At 29.4% G+C, this 18,813-nt stretch overlaps 1 long non-coding RNA gene across 2 annotated transcripts in view; it reads right to left on the minus strand.

Moving 5' to 3' along the window:
* Positions 1–107: 107 nt before the first annotated feature.
* Positions 108–18,813, minus strand: part of LOC129917812 (uncharacterized) — a 62,397-nt gene continuing 43,691 nt past the window's right edge. For both annotated transcript variants that reach the window (XR_008772862.1, XR_008772861.1), the window contains one exon: positions 108–313. This is a non-coding gene — a long non-coding RNA (uncharacterized LOC129917812). The remainder of the gene's footprint in view (positions 314–18,813) is intronic.

Consider the following 18,813-nt stretch of genomic DNA (forward strand, 5'->3'; position numbering starts at 1 on the left):
TTATTAAGCTTAAATCACAGTTAGATGGTTAGTTTTGGTTGTTTTTTTTTTCTTTTTTATAAATAAATATAAATATATTTTTTTCTTAAATCACAAAATCTATACACTTTTCTTGTTGTTTTTTTTTCTTTTTTTTTTGTTGTATATAAATAATTATATAATTGTAGATAACTATTTTCTCATTCACTAAAATTTATATTTGTGGCCATTTGAATATATATAAGAACACTTGAGTTGTATTTTTTTTTAAATTTATTCTCTTGTTTTTTTTTACCTAAATTAGGTATTTCCTTCGTCTTTTTGCGCAAAATAGCTGAAAAGATACAAGAAAAAAGATATAAATTAGATTTGAATTAATTATTATATTTTTTTGTTCTAAATTTTCTAAATTGATTGCACTTTCATTCAATCCTTTTTCAATTTTATTATTTCTATATACAAAGACTCAAGGTTAGTGTATGATAAAATTAAAATTAACTAGTTTAATGAAAAACATTAATCATAATTAGAACTAATTAGAATTTTGAGAACTTCCCAAAAAAAAATTTATATCGAGATCGAGAGTAGGTACATTATAATGTGTCTGCTGACTGCGTGCTTTAATTGAACCAATTTAGCTCGCATGTTTTAATTAATGGTTTAATGAAATATTGAGGAGCATGTCGCTTGTGGGAGGAATATACAAAAAAATCTTTGTTTTTTTTTTTCTTCAATTTTGTATTAATTCTGTAGATAGAAGATTTATGACACTGAACTTTGGTCCCGATTTTATTCCTTTTCATATAGTATAAGTAACCTCAATATTGCAAGTTAATTTTTTTTTTCATTGGTTTTATTAAATAGAAACTATTTTTAATTCGTTCTTGCGAGATAATGCGAATATCAAGCATCTGGAAAGTGTATCTCTTTATTTAAAACCACATTCGATGAACAGATGTATTTATTTGCCACCCAATAAATTCAATAAAAAACGAAAAAATATACATAGCAGTCAAGTCCAGACCCCCTAAAAAAGTATAATATGTGGAAATAGAATGATTCTTTTAAAAACTTTATGTTCCAGATGTTTCTTGACAGTGCCAATCATTGGATCTTTCTTTTTTTTTTATTTAACCTACCACACTCATTATCTATTGCAAACGAAAAGAAACAAAACCAAAAAAAAAGCATAAATGGAAACACATTTCTATACAATTTTGTTTTTTTTTTATTATTTTTTGAAGAAGCCAAAATTATGTATAAAAATACATTTTGGCTATGTGGTTCTTGTTAGAAAAAATATACTCGTATAAAAAAGAGAGAGGGTTCTTCTTCGTTCCACTCATAATAATTTTTTTTTATATATTTTTTTTTGATTTATGGTGCCGAATGATTTTTATTGATGGAATTTGTCTGGATTTTGGCAGTTTTTTTTATGAAAAAAAAAAAATTAATAATTCAAAGCATTAAAAATATTTATGAATAGTTGGTTGTTGGAATGAACCATAGAAAACTACTTAGCTGGAAAAATAATAATAATAAAATTAGTGGAATAATTTCTACAACACATGCGATAGAATAATTTTTAAGTTGAGTTTTTATTTTGTAAATGGATTTTATCTTAATTCAGTATCTAAAGAGTTTTGTTTAAAAAAATTGAGAATCATTTAGAAAATTAGTTTTTCATTTTTTTTTTGTTTTTGCGTTTTTGCCAAATGCGTCGGTCGTTTTGATGAGATTTGTATAATTTTTGAATTTTTGATAAGATCCAACCATGCTCTGACCAGTAACCTCGTCGTCGATTTTCCAGTGTTTGTTTTTTGTTGACATTTGTTTATACTCTCTCCGCACTAAAGGGATTTTTTAATCTTCATTATAAATTCACCAGTTCGATCCTTGGGAAAAAATGTAGTGGTATAAAAGGAAGGAGAAACCGATGTACATTGGTTTTAAAGCTCTGAGCATTAAAATGGAAGGCAAAATCTGAGGAACAGTATGAAAAGTTGAAGGTAATATAATCAGCAAAGCCATCAAGTGGATAAGAAGTTCTAGAAAGCAGATCATTAGTAAAATTGAGGAAGAGAGTCGTAGACAAAAGAGAGCCCTGAGGCACACCAGCGTTTATCTCAAAACTGAGGATATTATATTATTGCACCCGAAAATAACATGAAAACTCTACTATTTGATGGACGGAAATGCGGAAATTCCGGATCTAGGTTGACAGATTATAATAGTGCGGAATGTTCTGTCGAGGTTTGCTACTTTCCACAAAAATGCATAAAATGCCATTATATTCTACTGTTTTTTTTTTTTTTTTTTTTTTTTGTTTTTAATTTATAAATTTAAACTTCATTTTCCGATAATTCGATTTATTAATTACTATCTAACACGATTTCAAAAAAATAAAAAACATAACTGGTGAAATGTAGAACCACTTATCACCTAAGTCTAATAAATATTCATGTGATTTCGTCACGTATTCAGTCATTCATCATCATCATGATGGCCTTAGCTATATGAAGAGGTTTAAACTGGACGCATGTTTTAATCACAATAATTAACAGAGGATCTACAAAAAAAAAACAACTGCAGCATTGCAGATACATATGTATATCCGAGCTGTAGATAGAAACTAAAAAAAAATCTAAATGAAAATATTTTCTTTAAAGTGTTAATTTTTATTCACACTTTAACCAGACAAACTAATAAACATACAAAAAAACACTACATTCAGTTCAGTAATTACAAAATACATTCTCGTACCGTACATACAATATGGACAAGGGTGAAATTAAAAATGCACTCCGAGAACTGAGAACCGCGCCGAGACACTCTATACAACACAAACCCCTTCTCCATATTGTTTCGAGACAGTGTGTCTGTAGTCTGACCCACATAAACACTATTCGTGTTGGCAAAATAATAAAAAAAAAATACAAAAAAAAAACCAACACACTCTCGAAATATTATATTGTTGGCGCATTCATTTGACATTTTATGTGCACTTTACTGTTTTTTAATTCTTCGCTTGAAATGAGCTCCAACTATACTATAGCACGCCGCGGCGGAGTATATTTTAAAACGACCATAAATTTTACTATATAGCTCTCCTTTAAACCATATTATCCCCCAAACCCCTCGTTTTGACCGGGTCGGCTATATAAAGACTACAAAAGCAAGTACAAAAAAAAAAAAAAGGGTCTTAAGTTTCGTGACAAAGCAGGGTTTGGGTGTAACGTATAGTGCTCGTTCTACCAACTAAGAAACATTAAGTTCAAACCCTTGCATGAATGTGAATGTCAATTGAAAACTATATAGGGTTGGGGATTGGTTGGGATGCAATATAACGAAATGGGATCCAAGGGTAGTTTGGTTGTGGCTAGTTTGTACTTGTTTATTTTTCACCTCACCCACTTGACCTAATTACATTCAGTTAAACCGTTTATGATCCTCTTGTGCGTATAGTATGTTGAAGAACAAACAAACAAATTTTGTGGCATCCAACACAAAACTCAAGAAATTTACACAACTCTGTTATTATCTGGGTTCGGACTAATTCATTAAATGAAAAACGAAGGAAACAGGGAGGCCTTCATTTCGACACAAACGTCATTGCCCCAACACAGAGGTCTTTAAAAGAAATAGAATGAGCCCAAGAGAATTTTATTACTTTGTTAGAAAAAATGAAGAGAACATTTTATGGACTCGTATGCGCCGACCTGGTAATGAGTTAAAATAATTGGAAGAACTTAAATACACCTAAAAAAAGGTTTAAATTAAAACGAAACAATCTTGAGAAGAAAAAAGGTAGAACTAAGAATATAACTAAAAAAAAAATTCGCTCTAAGCTATTGTTTTGAACAAAGCTACCACCTGTTCCTGTATTTAATATTAGTATCTTTGACCAATTTAAATTCTTATAACTTACTTGCCTTTATGTCACAAGTTCGCTTCGAAATTTTAGATACGGTTTTACATTGTAGTAAAAACTATACCACCAAAACGATAATGAATCAAAGAAGATTTATCTATACTTTTCTAGAATTTCAAAACTTTTTCTAATTCCATTTTTTCTAACAAAAACTGTTTCTAAAAGGCTCCCAGATGTTAAAATTGTTTTCATTAGTTATGTTTTTATGTTATTAAGGTTGCTGAATGGTCAGAAGATATCAACTTGTTAATCTGTTATTACAGTTAAAGGTTTACTCGGGCGTATACGTATCTTTTTTTTTTTGTTTTGTTTCCATCAAATTGATTTTTATTTGAGGGCTTACAATCTTTTCAATTAGTCATTTTTCAAACGATAAAGGATTAAAGAATTATTTGACACAAGAACTACATTGTTGTAGCCAAGATTTTTGCACACTTTTTTAAAATTGCTAAACTTTTTCTAATTCCATTTTTTCTGACAAAAACTGTCCAAAAAAGGCGTTAAAATTCTTTCCACTCTTTATGTTTTATGTTATTATGGTTGCTGAATCAGCAGACGTCAGGTTGTTAGTCTCTTATTAGAGTTAAAACTTTAAGATTCACTGAGGCGTATACGTAACTTTTTTTTTGTTTCTATCAAATTGACTTTATTTGATGCTTTACAACCATTTCAATTCATCACAATTTCTTTAAGAACTTATTGTGAATCACCTTCTTTGTATTAATTATTATTTATTATTTGTTATCTGTTTAACATCAAATATATCTTTGCGATGACCTCATATGTGTCCACAGCTTCATCACACTTGCACTTAGCTTATATAAATTACATTTTTCTTGTAAAAAAAAATGAACAAATTGATGTATAAATTTATTTCCCTTAACAAAGTGATTAACGACACATTTTTTTATGAAATTCCGTTTCAAAGATTTATAATTCCACACGATTAGATAAAATATGAAAAAAATAAAATAAAAAAACTTCGAAACCATTTTGCTTTTCGCACAAAATTATAATAATCATTCCTTTTTTTTTACAATAAACATAATACGAATAATTAACAACAACAAAACAAAAAAAAAAGTATAAAACAAAATTACCGGCAACCACAAATTATTATCATTCAGCTAAATCCACAAGTAATTAACTCAAGTACTGGTTGGTTCTGAGAGAGGTACTACACACATCAGAGCCCAAGTATTAAAACAAACAAAACAAAAAAAGCATTTATAGAAATATTAGATAGGTACTATACCTATATCTTTCTGTATCTGTATAATCTTTTTTTTTTGTCTTATTTTTAGCCTTATTCGTATATTTACATTTTTAATAAAATACAAATTCCATAGATTCGATATTGTGAATTAGAAAAGATACCGCCGCTACTAGTACCGTCCGTCGGCATCGCGTCGTCGTATATAGGTACCGCGAACTGTAGCAAATGCGATGCTATAGACTCGAGAGAGTAATAATCGTACTGCGACAACCGGTAGCGGTGGTGGGTAGAAATATAGAAATGAACAAAAAAAAAAAAAAACTGCCGGTTACCGGCCGGTCTGTGTGTGCTTTATTACTGCAACAATATACACATTATTTGTTGATCTTTTTTGTTGTTGTTGTATTTTTTTTTAAATTTTATTTCGGTGTTACTTTGTTGAATTTTAAAAGCTTTTTTTTTATTCTCTAAATTTTCTTCACTGCACATTTTTACAAATTAAAAACAGAATTCTAAAACGTAAAGGCACTTAGCGAGTGTGTATAATATAGAAGAATATTGCTAGTTTGTGTCGGTGTTAAAATTTAAAATATTTTAAGTGGTCGCGAAAAATTTCCCATGCAAACCGTGACCCCAAAACAAACTCATGTTTGTAGATATTAAAATATCTACATAAAGTATTTCTTAGGCCTGAATTGAATGCAAATGATAAAGATTCTTTAATTGAATATTGGTAACAAAAAACTAGGTACATATATCTTCATAATGCTAAATAAACCTACTCACACTATTTTGTAATGCGCAATTAACCTTGCAGTTGAGGTAGGAGAATATAATATAGGAATGCATGAATGATAGGGTGTTATAGTAATATACTGGGAGGCAAGGTTGATTTTGATCACAAGCAGTGCTTTTGGAATGATGTAAGGTACACCGTCTGGTATTAAATTTTTTGTAAATAATCGTCTTATACCACGAATCCATAACCTTTAATTACAGACAACGTTAAAAAGCTTTATAAGCTCACAATTTTAGTTAGGTCCTTAACAGTTCAAAATATATCACCGATTGGCTAAGGTGTTTGGTCAGACAGCGGTAGTTTAGGAAACTGTGGATAGCATCCGGCGGGGTTTCAATTTGCCCCCACTTTTACTATCATTTTTAATTCTGCTTTATCCATTTTATGGACAGTTAACATGGACTTGCAAATTAGAAGCTGACAAATACTGTGCCGCTTGCGCTAGCCAAAAACAGCCTAGTGATGAGCAGTGGCTAACGAAGTTAACATGATTCACTTTTTGTTGACTGCTGATTCAGTCAACAAAAAGTGGTACATTGAAAGGTAGTTAGAAATTCAGCATTTCAGCATCAAACTGTTACCGAAATTTTTTCTGGAATTGTTAAGTTTGGTTCTAACCAAGGAATATAAAAACTATAATCATTGATTGTTAAGGTCATAAAAGACTGTTGTTCAGAACTAAACCTTGTCAGACACTTGCGCGAGCTTGGTAGTGTACCAGTAAATGTGGTTCACTTTTTGACTTATTGATTGATTAAAATTATTCGACCTTTGCTGAAATACCTTTAATATGTACCTAGGGATGATAAAATGTATTCCTTTTCATTATCTAAGCGGTCTACATGAGGTTACTGTCTAAGGATTCAGATCAGCAGAAACTCCGATGTGCAAGTCTGATACTCAAGGGTTTTCTGTGAATAAGAATCATTTGCTTCGGTCTGTATTGTCATTGCTTGATGTTGGGCAAGGTATAAGGGAGTTGATGGAGATAATCTGCAATTTTCTGTTAAATCTTAAAGCCATATTTAGAGTTGGTGGCTTAAGGTCGGTACCTATTCTTGCATGATTTTTGCCTTTCTCACTCATGTTCAAAAATTTCAGAAGTTGTATGTTAAGTTAAATGTTAACTAAATTTCGGAAAGATTTCTATTTCTACAAAAATGCCATAAATTCACTAAGGGATGAAAAAAGTATTAAAGTAAAGTGAATAACAATTTCCGATGAAGTGTTACTTTGAAAACTACACAACATTGACTCTCAGACTATTAAATTCAATATAGAATTCGTATATGTGAATTTAAATTGAAGAATTACAATTGTTTATAAACAATTTGAATATGTCAGCATTTAACCATCAATCTTTGGCGCCACTCTGTAACATTACATTATAAAAAATATATCCATTCATGCACCCCTAAAAAGTGGGATACAAAGTAGAAGGTATGAGTTGAGTATCTTACATAAGTAAATCATCATCCAGAGATGACATACAGATAATAAGATTGCATCAAAGTTAATCGCTTGTGCAATTTTCCTATCAATGCATTTTCAGTCAAGTAGATGATGATGATGATGTTGGGGGTCTCCATATATGCATAAAAAGCAAAAAAAAAAAAACTCAACCCCTTTAGGCACAAACAACAATCTGTTGTATATTATGCCATCGGCAGTGGCGGCGACAACACGGTGACTCTATGATTTTATTCACATCCATCTTGTGTCACTTTACTATGTATGTTATGCTGCTCTTGTGATTTTGAATTAGTTGCAGTCCTTCGATTTGTTTTTGGTTTTAAATTTTATATATTATTTCTCTTTCTCTTTATTGAACTAAATTCGTTTTTTTTTCTTTTTTTTTATTTATTTTAATATCTAATTGAATTTCAAATTTTATTTATGGTTCAAGTCATAAACATTATTTGCCAAAAATAACAAACGAACATCAAACGTGATGGCGGGTTTTCTGTTTTACGCAGCGCGGTTTGTGGTGGTTGGTGGCGGTGGTGGTGGATATAGTGGTTGGTCTGGCGACCGGCGGCTGTGGTGTTCAATATATTCCCTACAATCGCAATGCGGTTTTTAACCAGAGCTGTCGTTTTCTTTACTATGAATATTTTTATCAGGCTATTTGATCTGTGTCGGTTTTAAGTGCAAAAAGTTTGCAATCGATTTGAAACTAGTTTCCAATTGGTTGGAAACCATATTGCAACTGCTTTTAAACTATTTTATATATAATTCATTTGGAGCAAAACTGCTATAAATTTTTTACTAACACCCAAATGAGCACAGAATTTTAATACATTTAAAACTATTTGTTAATCGGCATGAAAATAACTTAAACTAAAGAACAATAAACTTAAAACTAACTTAAAATCTTTGCAATTTATTTTAAATGAAATTATAATCGATTTTAAACTAAACTGCAGTCAATTTAAGATTATTTTTTGAAGGTACAAGGAAATTGAAACTCATTGTAGTTAAATTATTTGGTATTGATTAGAAACTGATTCTTTTTCGATGTGGACTTTGAATGGATCCGAAATAAATTTTAAGTTTATTTTAATCGATTTCAAACTATATTAAAAATCGGTTTTGACAATGAGCTTAAACTAGTTTGCAACCCGATTTTAAACTTTAGTTTGGTGCGTAAAATGGATGAAAAAAAAGCATTGTTAAAAAATATTCAACTTATGACATCGTACCCCTCTTAAGCAACTCACAACGAAAGTTGTTTGGTACAATAATTACTTTTAAGACTTGCAAATGATTGCGACTGCTCTGGACTTTTGTTCAAAAAAGTATTGATTCAACTCGATTAGGAGACTCTTTCGGAACTTGTTTTAATAATAATTCAAATTTCAATTGAATTAAAAACATTAAACAAAAAAAAAGTAGGCAACTTTAAATTGTGCGGTTTGTTTTTCCAGTTGTCGAATACAAAAAGTGACTTTGATGAAGAATGGAAACCATCGCAATCTGTGAATGATTCAATTTTTTTTCATTTGATGCGGTGGTTTGAGGAATTTTTTAATTAAACTAAAGATAAGTGTCGGCAAAGGTCGTTCTTTTTTTATTACCTACTATTTTAATTTGCATATTGTAGTGGAGGAGAGGGAATTTTGGTCTTTTTTTCTTAATGTGTGGAGGGAATTTCTTTTTTTTTCTTTCATTTATTGATTTAGATTAAGATAAAGTGTGAAAGTAGGTTATTTGAAAAGATGCAAAGTCAAGAAATAAATCATTTATATTAGTGGAATGTGTTTGTGGGAATGACGAATCCGAGTGCATACAAGTTACTTCAAATAATAATAAAGAAAATTTATAAGATGACATCTGTTCAAAAAAAGGTCTAGAAAATTCTAAAGAAACGAATCAAACAAATTGCAATATTCATTTAACTTTATTAAATTCTATTCAATCATTTTCACAAGCTAATAAATATAAAAATTTCACAATCAGAGAAAAAAATATGAATTTATTTTTTTTTGGTACGTGATATTTAACACTTCCCCTTAAAAACTTCGACCGCAAAACAGTCATAATAAATTAACAATAATTTTTTTTTTTCGTTTAAAACCGATAACACATTTGTGTTTTATTTTACTTTTTTTTTTGTTGCAACTTTTGCTATCAGAAAACTTCTGTTGTAGAGTACTTATAAAAATTTGTGCTCTTGAAAAAATAAATGAATCAATCTTGATTTCTTCAAATCTTAGATAGAACCTAAAAAAAAAACTTCATAATGTTTGTCTATTTGAATTGTAAAAAATGATATAAATTTTTATCAAAATCTTGAAATAAAAAATTGTCATTTGTATATTTCCAATGATTGTTAATTTCGATTTCAATTGAAATATTAAAACAAAAAAATTGTCTTTTTTACGACCTTCTCAAGAACGTTTGATAAGAAACAAAAACAAATTAACAAAAAAAAAAAAAAAACACAAACAATTTTTTTCCTGCTTTTTTTTTTTTAAATTATTGTTGTATCTTTAAAAACGTTCTTTTGTATCTTTATCAAAAGTATATGTACGTCAGAATGGAATTTGCTCGATAGATATTGTATGTACCTTTGTTTTATCGATTCACGGTGATGAATAATTGAAGCACATGCATGTTGAGTACTAGTTGTCGGATTTAGATAAGCTGGAGCAAAAGTTTTAATTTTTAATCATTTTTTGGGTAAAAAAAACTTTTTTCCTATCGGTTATATTATTTGTTAGAGAGAAAGAGAACTAAATGTATTCTACAAATAAGAAAATTTTCTAGTAGACGATAATTCGTTTTAAGATATGAGAAATACATACATATTCATAGGCTGTGACCTTGTGACTTGTATTAAACTACTAAGTACTTTCATTTTTCTTAATCATAAAAAAACGTATTTCTGAACCACTTTTCAAAATTAAAATTAAATTAAAAATAACAAGGCCTAGCTAAGGGAAAATATGGTCAAGATTTTGGTAAAAAGTTGAAAGTTTGGAGCATTTTACTTTTTCTTTTAAATAAACTGGTCGTCAAATTCTCATGAAATCGTGTGACCAACATGAAAAAAGTACTCAATCGACATTTGAATTATTTAATTCTTGTATACTCTCATAATTTTGTTTGGTAAATGTTAAAAGCATTTCATGTCACGCATATAACTACAAAGCGTACCTACACTACCTACAGAGCTATTAGTTTAACTAAGAAAAATGACAACCTAGACGAGTTTTCTTGTTTATTTAATGTCAGTTATTCTCGTAATTTAGTGCAGATTACATAAAAACATTTAGTTATTATCAATATTTTCTAGTTAGTTTTTCGTTGAAGCAGAAATTTATTCAAGCGTTTTAGTCGGCGCACAGTGGTAAAAATGATCCATCTAGGTGGACATTTGGTTGAAATTTGAATGCAATTAAGAGACAAACTGGACTTTTCACAGTTATAAGGAATGATTGACAACTATGAAACCACCCAATTTATTTCATTTGAGAAAATTTCTCCAGCTTAACAGAGCAGTCTTTTCAAAGCAAAAGATGATTCCAGGACTTTGCACATAATGCAATTTTTTTAAGATTACGTGTTTTAGCTCTGTTTGTTTTCAACCGAGTTTATTTTTTTTGAGAATTGTCAACAGTTGTCAGCACTATATGTGTATATGCAACACTTAAAGAATTTTTTGTTAACAATACCCAATAAACACTGGAGAACCATTTGAATTAAGAATTAAGAGTCTATACAATTTTTGAAGTTCTGTAACTTTTTTTGCCCACCTTTGCCCACCTTCCGGTTTTCGTTGTCCGGACGAGTAATTCATATAGATTACACAACGGTAATATTTGAAGCCATACACAACCATAAGCGTGCTATATTGGAAATTTTCTTTGAAAATTTAATTTTTACGGAATGATTTAATTAAAATCTGGAGAGAACAAACCGCTCAAGAAAAGGATTTTGATGTTCGCAACTATTTGAATGAACAGATTATTTTTAAAAGTTTTGATAATGAGAACTTTTCAGTTTTTTGAGAAATGGGTTATATGACTTTTAAGCCCAAAGAAGAAAAAAAAAAATCAGACCAGTTTTATGCTGTGGTTCCCCATGAGTGTGATTTAAATTTTAGTGCCACAAGTAACGGCGCATGAGCTCAAATGGATTTAGGTTATTCAAAAATATGTAGTTTTGATCATAATTATTAAGACGAATTAGAAATACATAACTTTTGGTATATAACCTAATTTTCTCAAATCAATATTGCTTTCAAGCATTCAAAATGATTTCAAAAAGCACGATTTTGACTTTACTTCGACATTGAAAATAAAACTACAGATTCGTCAATTTTTAACCAATTTAATATTTTTTTTTATCTATTAAGAAATATAGGTACCTATATATATTTTATGGTTAATGATAAAAATCGAAAGCCAGTTGAAGTTGGATTGTGTGCACAATAGGTGTCAGAAATCAATTAAAATTAAATGAAAAAAGAAAATCCGATTAAAATAGATTTTTCGAACAATTTTGTTAATTTTTTATCGAAAACTATTCGAAACTATTTCAGCTGATATCGAAGCAGAAGTAAAGTAAAGAGTTTACTGGCAGCAATAGTTTTTTTTTATTAGTTATAACTTCGAAAATAAATAAAATCAATAAGATAATTTTCAAACACATGTTTCAATTCTATTTCGAGTAAATGTGAAATGTAGAAACTAGCTAATAATTATTAAAATCTGCAGAAAATAATCCTCTACAGTTAATAAACATATACTCAGTATTTGTAGTAGATAATTTACAATTTTAATGCAGTTTATGAGTAATGTCCACCTAAAAAGTCCCTTTTTACCAGTGTGCGGCGTACCTGGCTTTGTTAAATATTTTCTGGAAGTATATTTAAAGTTTTCAAATATTTTTAACAATATTAACACCAACAAGCAAAAAAGTACATGTTAAAGACTCTTGAATTTTGAAAAGACTTCCAAACCTTAAAAAATATCGACCATGCATGCATATGAAATATCGAAAAATTTGCACATATGTATATATTTTCGCATAAAGCAAATAATATATTGACTGATTTTTGGCACAGCTAAATAATAATGAAAAGAGAACACACAATCATGTACTTGTCCAATATTGTGTGTATTGAAAAATTAAATAAAACAGACACGTATTTCGTTACAGAACGACGAAGTACCATTGATTGTTTTTTTTTTTTTTTTTGGTCGACAGAAGCAAATATTAAAATTTAACAAGTTGCAAAGAGTGTGACAAACAATAAGTAATTTTCGACATTTTTTTTTAAGTACATTCTGCTGCTGCTGCAAAAATACACAAACACACAAAAAAATTGCAAAGTCAACAAATCGTTACCAAAAAAAATCCCACGCAAAAAAGCCATGAAAATCAAAAAATTGATGATTCATATTGGGACTGTGTTTTTTTTACCAATATTATTTCAAAGGCAAAATGTACATGTTAAACATTGAAAAAAGTAAACAAATTATAAACAAAAAGATCATTTCTGCAATGTGTAGGCGAAAACAGGATAAATGTCAAAAAACAGAAAACGAAAAAAAAAAACATTTAAAACGTGATTTTGATCATATCACGACGACAAATAAAAAATAATTCAAAATCTTCGTCCGTTCGTCCGCAAAAAAAAAACACTTAGAGCAGCAAAAAAAAAAATTAGCAAACCAATACTTCTTACTGTGTGTACAAAAAATTAGATTTTAATGAGCTCCTTTTTTGAAGGTTATAAAAACGACGACGACGATGTGGTTGTAATTTAATTTTTGTGATTTGCGTATTAATTGCTTTCAATTTATTATTCTTGTTTTTTATTTTTCATTTGAGCTTAAAATAACAAATTCAATTTTTTTTTGTTTAATTTATTTAATTTATTTATAGATTTAAATGAATGAATATTTTTTGTCATTCAATATTTGAAGTATAATTCTATATGCAAGTGTTTTTTGTTTTCTCTTTTTTTTTCTCTGATTTATTGCGAGGGAGTTAACGAAAAAAAAATTATCTTTGGTTACTTAACCAATTTAAAGATAAAAAAACTTAAATTTATTTCATGATAAAGTGGAGGTCTTAATTGATTAATTACTTCAGCTGGAAGAGTTGATTAAATTCGATTAGTTCTTGAACAAAAATTAAATGGTTTCGCTTTATATCTCACACGCGTAGATACTCTGCGGTGTAGAAATATCTATAAGGCAAAATAAAGGCTATAAGTACATTGAACAACTGCACTGCTTTTAGAAGTCTTTGTTGGAGTAATCTACAAAATAGACAGCAGAATTTTGTTGAAATATTTAATTAGTGTTTATTTAAGGTTTTGAAATTCAAACTATGTATCACGATCGATAATTGTTTTCTATCAAATGTTAAATGTTCTTGTTTCCTGGACTGTAATTTTTTTTTAATTCTAGGAGCTCAGAGTTCCGGTCTACCTACAACTTACATATTATTTTGCTTTCTCCTTATCGAAGTTTTAAGGAATTTTAATAGCAGCTTCTGCTAAAACCTACTTTGTAGAAGCCAAAATGTTCGATAAGAACTTAATCGCTATATTTTGTCTGACAAATGAAAGAGATCAATCAATTTGCATTATGTTCTCTTTCAAAATCGCATGCATGGATTACTTCCAGCGAATGTCTACTAACAAAAGGTAAAGTAGAGATCACTGGTTATTAAAAACTTTGACACGAGACACAGAAGATAAATTACATTTCGGAAAAGAAATCACTTTAAATTGAAACTTTTTCTAACATGAACACAAAACACTTTTGGGTGGATACCATCAGACTATATGTAGTTCATTTAATTGACATTTTACTACTAAAAATATTAGAAATCTCTTTCCACATATGTTCTCAAAATATCTACCCATTAGAATCTTGAATAGAAATAAAACCCACGCGCCACATCGTTTGCCCTTTTCAAAATATAAAAAGCAATAAACTTGCAATCTGTTTACCATAAACTCGCCCCAAAAATGGTATTAACTAATCAATAAATTTTATATCTTCTTCTCATATTTTTTTTTCTTTCAGAAAATACACTTAATAAAATTTGAATCAGTATCAAAAAACTTCGTCCTGGCCATCAGAATATTTAACAAAAAAAAAAACTTATCTTTCTCATAAATATAAATCCTATTCTATCGATGCTAATAAATTTGTCTCCTTTTACATACTTGTATATATAGAAGTCACACATGCATCCCACACCTTGTTTTCTTTCGTATAAATTACTGCTCCCTTTTTCGCGCATTTTAATATAGTAGGTATATAAAGTTCCATTTTGAAATCTTTTCATCCTGATATGGGTGAATAAAACAACTAACTCGTAACTGATTCTAAGAAATATCCTGGCTCTTGTTAAAGAACACAATTTACTGCCGCAGTTAGAGCGTATTTGAAAGGATATAACACACCTACATGTTTAGCAATGAAATGAGAACATTGCGTGAGGTTGTCACCTTTAAAAGGTTTTTGCTACCTTGTCTCGTGGACAGACACTCATTATTAGAGACTCACACATTTATAAGACTTCTTGAGGAGGAAATTTGTAGGTGTATGATATAGTTTTGTGTGTGGGCCTTAAAAGCCACAAAACTTTTACTTGTTGTGGGAATAATTGATGAAGGGCTTCTCGAATTCGGTTTCCTCCTTACTAACGACCCATCACAATATGGCGGCGACGACACATGGCGAAGAGTGTCCTTGACATCGAAACTTCAAAAGAGAAATATTCGATTTTACTTTTATTTTCTATTTACCTTCCTTCGAAGTAAAAAATAAATTGCACGACTGGGGTCGCACGTACTTGCTCTTATGCTTAAAGTAACTATAATGTTAAAGCTTTTTATTCAAGAAATTTAAAATTTGATACTTTGAAGAAATTTCATAAGTGGTATAAAAAAATTAAATCTGTTTTTATAATTAATTAAACTCCGTTTTAAATTATCTTAAAAAAAAAAAAAAAAAATATGCCATTTTATTTCTTGTATAAAAAGGTATTTTTAGAAAAAATTTTTCGAAAATTGTAGGAGCCGTTTTTTAAAAAAATAATTTTTTATGTATAAAAATTTTTTAACATTTTTCAAAAAAAAAGTTGGTATGCCATTTTGAAGAAATAATTAATTTACACATAAAAACTAAATTTCAAAATTTTTCATTGATCCGTTTTCAAAATATTGATTTTTCAAAAAAAAATTTTGAAATATTTTTTAAAAAACCAAAAATGCGTTTTTTCAAAATTTTCTAAAATTTTCATATTATATTTACTTACACACTTTTGTATAAAAATTTTCATTTAAATCGGGTTAATGTTGTACGAGATATTCAGAAACGAAAAAAACCGTTCTATGACAGGTACCGTTAATAACGGTACAAAAAATATTTTTTTTATTTAAAAAGTTGGCTCTTATGTGTAGTACTATACACAAAATTTTTAATCAAAATCGTTAGAGCCGTTTTTGAAAAAAATTAACTTTTCTATTTCCGTTATATGGCAGGTACCGTTAGTTTTGGTCATAAAAAAAAAATTTCAATTTCCCCTCTAGGGAATCACCAAAAACTGCTAACTACCAAGTTTGAAGAAAATCACTTCACTCGTTTAGGCTGCAGCTCCAGATAGAGACAGACACACAGACAGACAGACAGACAGACAGACAGAATTGTCGGACCCACTTTTTTGGCATTCTCCATCATCGTAATGTCATGTAAAATTGTTATCTCGAGTTCGATTTTTTTTACGAATCCTAAACTTGCCCTATAGTACCTATATCGCAAGTAAAAATATTGTGGAATGTGCGGATGATTGGAAAGGACACTTTATTTTCATTGTGTTCGTCCTTTTTGTCTTCTTTTTTTTTGTTCGTTTTTATTTCTTGTATTCTTATTTTACTTTTAGACGGCATATATGTTTGTTTAATGTAATCTGAACCTAATGGAATTTCGCACACACCGTACCGCATTTACACACACACGCGCTCTTTAGCAGATGCCAATTTTCCATACTTTATATCCTTGGGTTTTATTTTTAACCTAATTCTGTCCAGAAAAATCAATTAATCACCTACATTATATTTTTAAGAGGGTGGGGGTTTGGTCTTTCACGAGCTTTTGACGTAAATGGTAATCTAATATTTTTATATATATTTTTCACATTCAAATGCTGAGATGAGAAAGTTAGTAGTTTTTTTGTTGTTGGAGGAGAGAGCCTCAACAAATCACAACAATCCTTTCAAAATTTGAGTGTGTAAAAAGAGGAACTTAATGTGAATACTCTTGTTCTCGTGTCGACTTTTATATAGGAAATAATAACATGGCGCCGAATGACTTTATATCAACCCACCACAACCCCCTTTCGTATCCTTATTTTACACACATATACGCACAAATAAAGTAGGTATGTGTATAAGGATTATTAAATGGTTTTCAAGTTTGTGTTAAAACCGTAAAGGACGTCAATTTTTATGGTTTCTTCGACCGTGTGTCGACGTCGTTGGTCTTCTTAATGCAATTCGTTCATTACGGTGCGGTGCTCATTAGAAGTGAGATTAAGTAAAATTAATTGCTGGACATTTTTGGGACATGGACGCATGTTAGGTATATGGGTGAAAGTCAAATTGTTTTGAGGGAAAATATTTAAATTCACGCAATGTAAATTTGAAATGTTTTCAAGTTTCTTAAATTTCTAACGGAAACGATAAATTTAACACAGTTAACTTTGTTGTTTTTAGAAAGCAGAAAGTCTTTGCCATGTTCAAAGGACATTATTTTTTCGCCTGTCATTTTTAAAGATTTACGTACAAAAAAATCAGTGCAACATTTTTCCCAAAAGTTTTACTGCTGGCATAGAAAGCAATGCTTTCCTTCTTGTAGCGTTTTTTTTTAATGTTTAGCTTCCAACTTAAATTAGAATCCAGAATGACAACCTTAAGTAATTTCTGCTATAACACAGTTTTAAGCTGCGAGGTAAAGTTAAAATTGGGAATTTTGGTTTTGGTAGTAAAAAGTATCAATTCCGTTTAACTTTATGGTTAACTCTTAGTTAACCATAGATTCTGCAGTGCGAACACCGTGAATTGGAAGAATCTCTAGACAATATTTTGCTTTGCTTGCACGGAGAAAAAAGACACCTTCAAATAAGATGATGTCCACCTTAAATCCAAAACTCATAAAGCAATACGATTTCCGCTTAAAATAAGTGGAAACCGCTTAAATTATTAATTTAACTGCACTCGACTATTGACCCAAATGTTGTAGGTTCGATCCTCAGTGGCTGCCAGTTTATTTTTTCCTTTTTTTTAGAATATTTCCACATAAAAATAAGATGATTTTCCGCTTAAATTAAGTGGATTTTTTTTAATTTGCACATTCGAGAAATTAAGAAGAATTGTTCGCTTAATTTAAGACGGAAGTCATCTTTGCAAAAAAAAAAACATGCAGAAATCCTTTTTACGGAACTGACAAAAAACCAATCTGGAGAATCTGTTATAAAAATAATTTTTTCCTCCATCAAGAACAACCTCAACAAAATTGTTTATAAACTACACACCGAATCGGGGTACACGAGAATAGCGTTAATTCAATTTTATGGTTAATTTTGCTTTATAAACGTGATTACAGCACTGCAATTATTTTAAATCATTTAATTGTTTTTTTTTTTTGTATTTCATTTTTTTATTCTTATTTTCAATCTAATTGTCCAAGTAAATTCATAGCTTGATTGGATTAGGGAAAAAGTGTGCGCGCTTTGGGGGTTGCTGTGGGAATTTGTTTAATTTTTAAATAGATTTTCGGAAAGAGAAAAAAAAATATCAAATAAATTATGAGAATATTTTTATAATTCTAAACAAATCGAGAATTTATTGGAAAAGAAACACGCTTAGAAAGAGAGAAGATATATTAATTATTATAAATTAATTATTGCACGTACATCGTTTGAAAATTTTACAGTGAGGTCGATTCTATGCGAATATTGAACTTTTTATCAGCATTTTAGGATTTGTTTTAGATGGCTATTTCGTATATTTAAAAAGCTAGATATCTTACTTGCTACATTTTCAGTGTTGAGCAAAAATAAAAAAAAAATATGGATTTTATTTCTTTATTATAAAATGTTGTAATTATATAAGAAACTTTTATTTAAGTTTGAATTAAGGAACCTCTAATAGACACATAAAGTTTCTTATTCTTATATAAATACATTCCCAATAAAAATATCATTGAGTGTGAATATACACTATAAAAGACGAATAAGTATTGTGGCATCAGCCAGGCGCCATTAATATGTATTATTAAAATGAACAACTTGAGAAAGTTTAGTCGAAAATATCTTTTCATAATTGATGAGAATGTGCTTTGTTGTGGTTTAATAGAT

This window comes from Episyrphus balteatus, chromosome 4 (assembly GCF_945859705.1).
Source record: "Episyrphus balteatus chromosome 4, idEpiBalt1.1, whole genome shotgun sequence".
Classification (NCBI taxonomy): Eukaryota; Metazoa; Arthropoda; class Insecta; order Diptera; family Syrphidae; genus Episyrphus; species Episyrphus balteatus.